This window comes from Pollicipes pollicipes, unplaced genomic scaffold (genome assembly GCF_011947565.3).
Source record: "Pollicipes pollicipes isolate AB1234 unplaced genomic scaffold, Ppol_2.1 Scaffold_7261;HRSCAF=8764_pilon_pilon_pilon, whole genome shotgun sequence".
In the NCBI taxonomy this organism is placed as follows: domain Eukaryota; kingdom Metazoa; phylum Arthropoda; class Thecostraca; order Pollicipedomorpha; family Pollicipedidae; genus Pollicipes; species Pollicipes pollicipes.
The window spans coordinates 47,818,979-47,825,077 of record NW_023597054.1 but is presented as its reverse complement, the minus strand read 5'-3'; positions in this window follow the sequence as shown (position 1 = coordinate 47,825,077).

Sequence of the window (6,099 nt, the reverse complement as noted above, 5' to 3'; positions counted from 1 at the left end):
ACGGTGCCATCGCCGTCTTCACGCCACGTCGACATGATCGCTGGCAGCAATGAGCAGGCTATCAGGGTCGGCGCAGGTCATTGACCCCTGCCGCCGGCCCAGATCGGCTCCGAACGGGGTGTTCTCCCGCGATCGGGGTCACTTATAGTGACCAAACGCGCGGTGGAAATTTCAGCGTAGTGATCGTGTCGGTTCAAACTGTGCGTGTACGGGGGGGGGGGGGGGGCTGTCTGGAGAACTGGTAATATGGGTGGCGAAAACACCGTGGCAGTTATTACAGCAGCGATGTCAACTTTCCCAAAATACACACAATTTTAGCACTTTCTTAGCGAACGACGCTCTTCCCATTCCTCACATGCCAAGTTTTCTCAGCATTCTCCACGAGCTGTTTATCTATGGACGACTTCTTTGGGCGAGGCCGGCACTGGTGTTGGCCAATGCTCTTGTGTTTTGAACAGAGCTCTTCTGCGCTTGCATTTTGATATTTGCGCGCTGCAAACCTATTGATGAGCGTAATGAATCCGATTGACCTACGCAGGCTCCGGAGCTCCCAGGCGCACCGAGGCCAACTGATGTCGATGTTTTCTACGGTCTATAGCTCCTTAAATGTCACTTTACTAAGCGAGGGCATGTGACCTTAAAACAAGTCGGGCCTGTCTAAAATTCATGATTTCAGTTTTCAGCAGAACGAAAAACTACGACTTCGAAAAGCATTTGCCATCCCTGACAAGTCCCGACAGGCTAGCGCTCACGTAAGCATTGTGAAAAACTGTTACAGTGTGAACGGTAATTCTTGGAAAAATTCGGACCATACGGGCATGCTGCATCTATGTAACCGCCGAACTCATAAGCCAATAATTCGATTAGCGCAATCCCGTAATGAAGCGCTGTGGTCTGGACAGCACTCAACCGGCCACGAGAGCCCTCGCTCGTTTCCGGGTCACGCGCCTACCCCGACTCTGTCAGGTGACGGCATAGTTAGGTGCAACCAGTACCAGGGCATGGTTCACCAACGTGTTAAGGCTTCACATTATGACCTCTGATAGCAATAATGGCCTCTGGGATTGGTAGGGGACCTGAATCTTACTCCGCTTTATTGTCTCTGAATTTCCCGATATTGCATGCATTTCGGACTAACACAGTGTTGGTGTCCTTCCACTTATGCCAGGTGTTCGCCGTGTTTGCATCAGACTTGGGTTTTGCTCATTTTTTCTAGAATTGATCCACCGCTGACATATGATCCTTGTTTAACAACGCGATTCAAATGATGGTTTTGGCTGTTTCGATCATATTCTTTGCTTATTTACATACCATTTCATTGATTCAGTTCTGATCAAAATAGTCATGTTAGTGTGTGAATCGATGCAGCGATGATCCGTCCCACATTGAATGTTTACATCCTGATTCCAATAGGTTTCAATGGATAAATTATGTACAAATTGATATATGAATAGATTATATGATGAATTATGCATGTATGCATAAATTATGTTCCACAGCCCATCCGCAGTGATGTGCTGTACTACCATACTGGCTGTGCACTGATTAGTCTTTAAAAGCCACCTTGGAACGATCCATTTGGCCTTCACGTCAACTCTGCTCGATTCAGATTAACTGTTTTAGGAGAGCGAATCATTTGAATCATGATTCACGTTTAGATTTATGCGAAATAATTGTTTCACCTGTGGCTCATCGAGAAATGAAGCATTAATGAAGCAATGATTCATGAAGCATTAACCAAGTTTTCTTGAATCGACCACAGGTCGAGTTCGCATTAAAGTTTTGACTTCCACGCTTGTAGAACACCCACGTATTATCAAAGGTGGTACAAACAGCATGCATAGGAACGCACTGTTGCGCCCATTTCGTCGCACGAGACCGCCTAATACTCATTTTTTGTTTCTCTTTGCGTAACATCTGACCCCTGACATTACACAAATGCAACGTTGTGGTTTTAGAAGTGGCATTACAGGAACAAACCGTCGTCTGGTGAATTCCAGCGGCGTTTTGCAGCTCGGACAATCCTCTCTAATCTTCAGACACATCAGCGTACTACGGCCCAACGTCGCGGGATCCATTGCCTGGCCGCTATCAGTGGCCGCCCGCTCTAACCTTTTGCGTTCACACTTTGGACTGCAACTTGGAACAGCAATGTGTCGTATCGTGCCAACAGTTTAAAAAGCGGAGCATCTTACTTGGACTGCCGGATGTGGTTGTCCATCCAGATCTACCACTTTCGTCCTGCCATAATATAGTCACGACTTAATCAAGTCAAATCGATGCCCTAGTAGTACAGCCGAGACTGCCATAAGTGGAATGGGTCTAGAAAATTATCTTTAGGGCTAACAGCCATGAGCATTCTAAGCAGTAAATAGGTATTCTCGATCACTCTAGGGGAATCACGAGATGGTTAAGGGGTCAGACGGCCAAGCGGGACCCCTTCTTCCGCCCGGAGGATATGACGTAGTTACAACGCGCGGGAAAAAGAGAATCTTGGCCAGTCGCGGGGCCAATAAATACACGGTCGATACCCTGTCTTTCGAGAAGACGGGAAGGGCGAGGGGCGAGGAGGGGGAGGGCACCGTAACTTAGTTCCTCTCCTTGCAGCCGAATACTGGGTTGTAGCCAATTTTTTCAGAGATTGGAAATAGGGCCGCGCCGTTTGGGCTCAGAGTTACCGGGGAGAGCCAATGTCCAGCAAGGACGATCAGGACGGGGAGAGGACCGATGTCGGCATAACATGGGCGCCAGCGGCGATTAAATGGCCGCAGGGGCCACAGAACGGCGTGCCATTAGCAGTCAGAGGACTGAGAAGGTTGAGCTGCACAAGCAAGACCCGAGGGCCACTGGACAGATAACAGGGATGACCGAAAAAGACCGCAATATTGCACTTATTGATACAAGCTTGGAAGGAAGCGCTCAACGAAACGATGAACAATCCTACCGGAACCTTCATGTTCCTCATTGCCTACGACGGACACAGGTCCGAAAACGTTACGTGACCTCCGAATAACGTGCCATGATACGGAGACTAGCCGACCGGACTGTCAGCAACGCCCGGCTGGCGAGCTCGACCGACGCCGCCGGGAAGCGGGCGTCTCCTGTCTCCTGACGTCACGTCTCCTGAGGAGGGCACTGACGACGCGGTGGCTGGGTCGTCGGGACTGGCGCCGCGCAGACGCCGAGGCGGTTCCCGCTGGGTCGCGCGCGGTGATCTTGCGGTCTGGTTCGGCCGGACGACGGCCGCTGTCCGCCAGACATTGTCCGGCGGACAGATGGGTGACCCCCGCCTGCCGGACCAGACACCGTCCGGCGGACAGCTGGGTGACCCCCGCCTGCCGGACCAGACACCGTCCGGCAGACAGCCGGGTGGCCCCCGCCTGCCGGACGCCGTGGACAGTGGGTGAGCAGGGCGCGTGTCGTCATCTGTTGCTCGATTTCCGGTGGCCGACGATGACAAACTGGCAAATGAATCTGCTGGGCGGACGCAGATGACGCAGTGACCTAGGAAACTCCCAGGAAGCTATGTTTCCTTTCCGCAGTAGTTGGCGTTCGTGTTCCGGAAACCGTTGCCACATTGTCTCAGTAACCCCTGCTCGACGCGCGTCGTTGGAAGAGAGGCCGCCCGTCGACTTCTGGTCATTGTTTAGGTTTACTGAAAGATGACAGCAATGTGACGCTACGCAACATACGTTGCTCTGTCGATATTCAGGCCGAGACCGATATTCTGGTCTCCTGATGGGCGTGACTTACCATCAACCAGCAGTTGTACCCAGAAGCGCAGCCAAAATTTGCGACGTGGGAACTTTTTTTCGAGCGAGTCCCTTCCGCATTGATAGTACTGCCAGTGGGTGCTGTCAGTGGTGTAGCAGCGCGCAGTAGGGTAGGCACTCGTCAACTTCACGGACATCTAGTGTATGCTACTACATTACGGCTGTTGGGATCTTCAAGTCGCTGCCCGCGGTATGTCTATGATATTCTTATAGCCAAATTACTTTTCCCGGCCGCCAAAATTTTGGAATCATATTCAGTATTGTTTTGATGAAAACTGCGCTCGACTCTGACGAGGGGGGCTTAAGACGCATGAGCACTCCCGCTTGGCTGTGCCGCTGGCGGAGGCACTGGTCGCAATGAACCATGTCGCAGCACCGCAGCAAACATGATGCGTTTGTCGAGGCGGAAGAAATCGCATTCAGGTCGTTGTCTATCGACCACTTGACTAAACAAATTTGTTCAAACACCTTGAGCGTTTGCTTGATAGTTTTTTTGGGGGGGAACGTCATTACAGTACGACACTACAAATGCATGTTGTGAAACCGGTAATAACGTGACAGCTGCGAGAAAAGCATGCGTGACCGGCCGGCTTCATAAATCCTGCTTCCGCCCGCGTCCATACTCTCGATATATTCGCCGCCTTAAGCGGCTGTTGCTGTCCGTGGCATGCGAGCTGGTGTGACTGTTATGGGCATGCCTGACACAATCGGTTTCAGGAATTTCGGAAGTCATGGTGATGTCAGGTTGGCAGCACTAAGCAGTGAGCAGCGGTGCGTGTTTACCAGACGCAGGGTCACATGCAGAAATTTGTGATGGGAAGCAGGCGTCACGAGCGTCACTTTATATAGTTTATATACATTTAGCGCAACACGAGCGTCACTTTATATAGTTTTGATCGTTCCAAGTCCCCGCCTCAGTGCTGACTTGAGCCCCCCCCCCCTCCCTGCCAATGAGTATGGGTTGAATAGGAATACTGGGTCAAGGAAACCTGAAACATTCACCTGAGATTCTGGAATATTAGCCACCGGAAAGCATCGTCATTGTTTGTTCGTGTTCATGCACGTTTTGCACCACATAGTATCCTGAATGTACCTTATGTGTGTTTGTCATTCCTACTGCTACATATGTTCAGCAAGTCTGCAATGGCAAGTTTTTTCGCGACACATCACCTGGATCAGGACATAAAAATGTACTGCAACATGCAACAGCTTTCCAGTATAAAACGGCTGGTTTTAGGCTAAATGGGTTGAACAATTACCAACCGCAACTGAATAACGTTGAACAATTACTTACTTTAAGAACGTAACGCTTCAAGAACATTGCACGCATATCACGAGCATTTCGACTCCAAGGGTGGAAATGTATCTGTTGGGCATGTCCCTCCCCCTCCCCATGTTGAGCTGCTCCCTCCCGATGTTGGGCTGGGCTCCCGCAATATTGGGCTGGGCCGTCACAATGTGGAACCCGACTTACGACACTGTCAGTTCCTTGGAATAAAAGGTCGAGGGGCGAGGTCACGCATCACTGTGACGCCTCCTAGAAATTAGTGTCGCCCCCCCCCCCCCCCCCCTCCTCCTCGTCACGACACTGGCCCGGATTTCAGACGTTTGATGTTCAGGCCCTTATCCCGTAATAACTAACGTCCTTCGCGCACGTGGAGGACTAGTCATGGGTAGATGTGTATAGGTGTGGTGCACGTTCATCTTTTTTCCGGGGGCTGGTTGTTTGTATTGCATTCTATCGTATTGAATTTTTAACCCATTCATGCAGTATGACTTCAGGATAAGCGTCATCATGTCTAAGACATCAAACCAAAGGTTACATAGCAAGCCATCAGGATAACATAGCGACAATAGTCTTGGGAACAGTCCGCAGGCACATACACACATTGCAAGTAAAATTTGTTGGCCAGTGGAGAGTTTCCCAAAAGCCAGTGCAGGCAAGCACACAGCGAGCGGCTCTCAGGCCTTCAGTGCTCACAGCGATGCACGAAACACGGACAGCGTAGGACGCTCAGTGACGGCCGGAGGCAGCTGGTTCCACGAGGTGGCAGCACGGTAGCGAAACCCCGTCTGTGTGGCAGAGTTTGCACCTCGGCAGCTCCAGGGCTCCGGCCTCGGATGAGCGGGCGGCCCGGCGAGACACCGCATTTGCCTCATCTGCCCTTCCAGTTATCGACGTGTCTGTGGAGGTCGTACAAGTTCAGCTCCACTTTTATGTGCAGACACTTCCTGGTGCACATGGTACATTTTCCGTAGCCCCTTCGAGTAAAATGCATCATGTGCGTGTGTATGCGTCTTTTTGCGCCTCGGACCACCTTCCGTG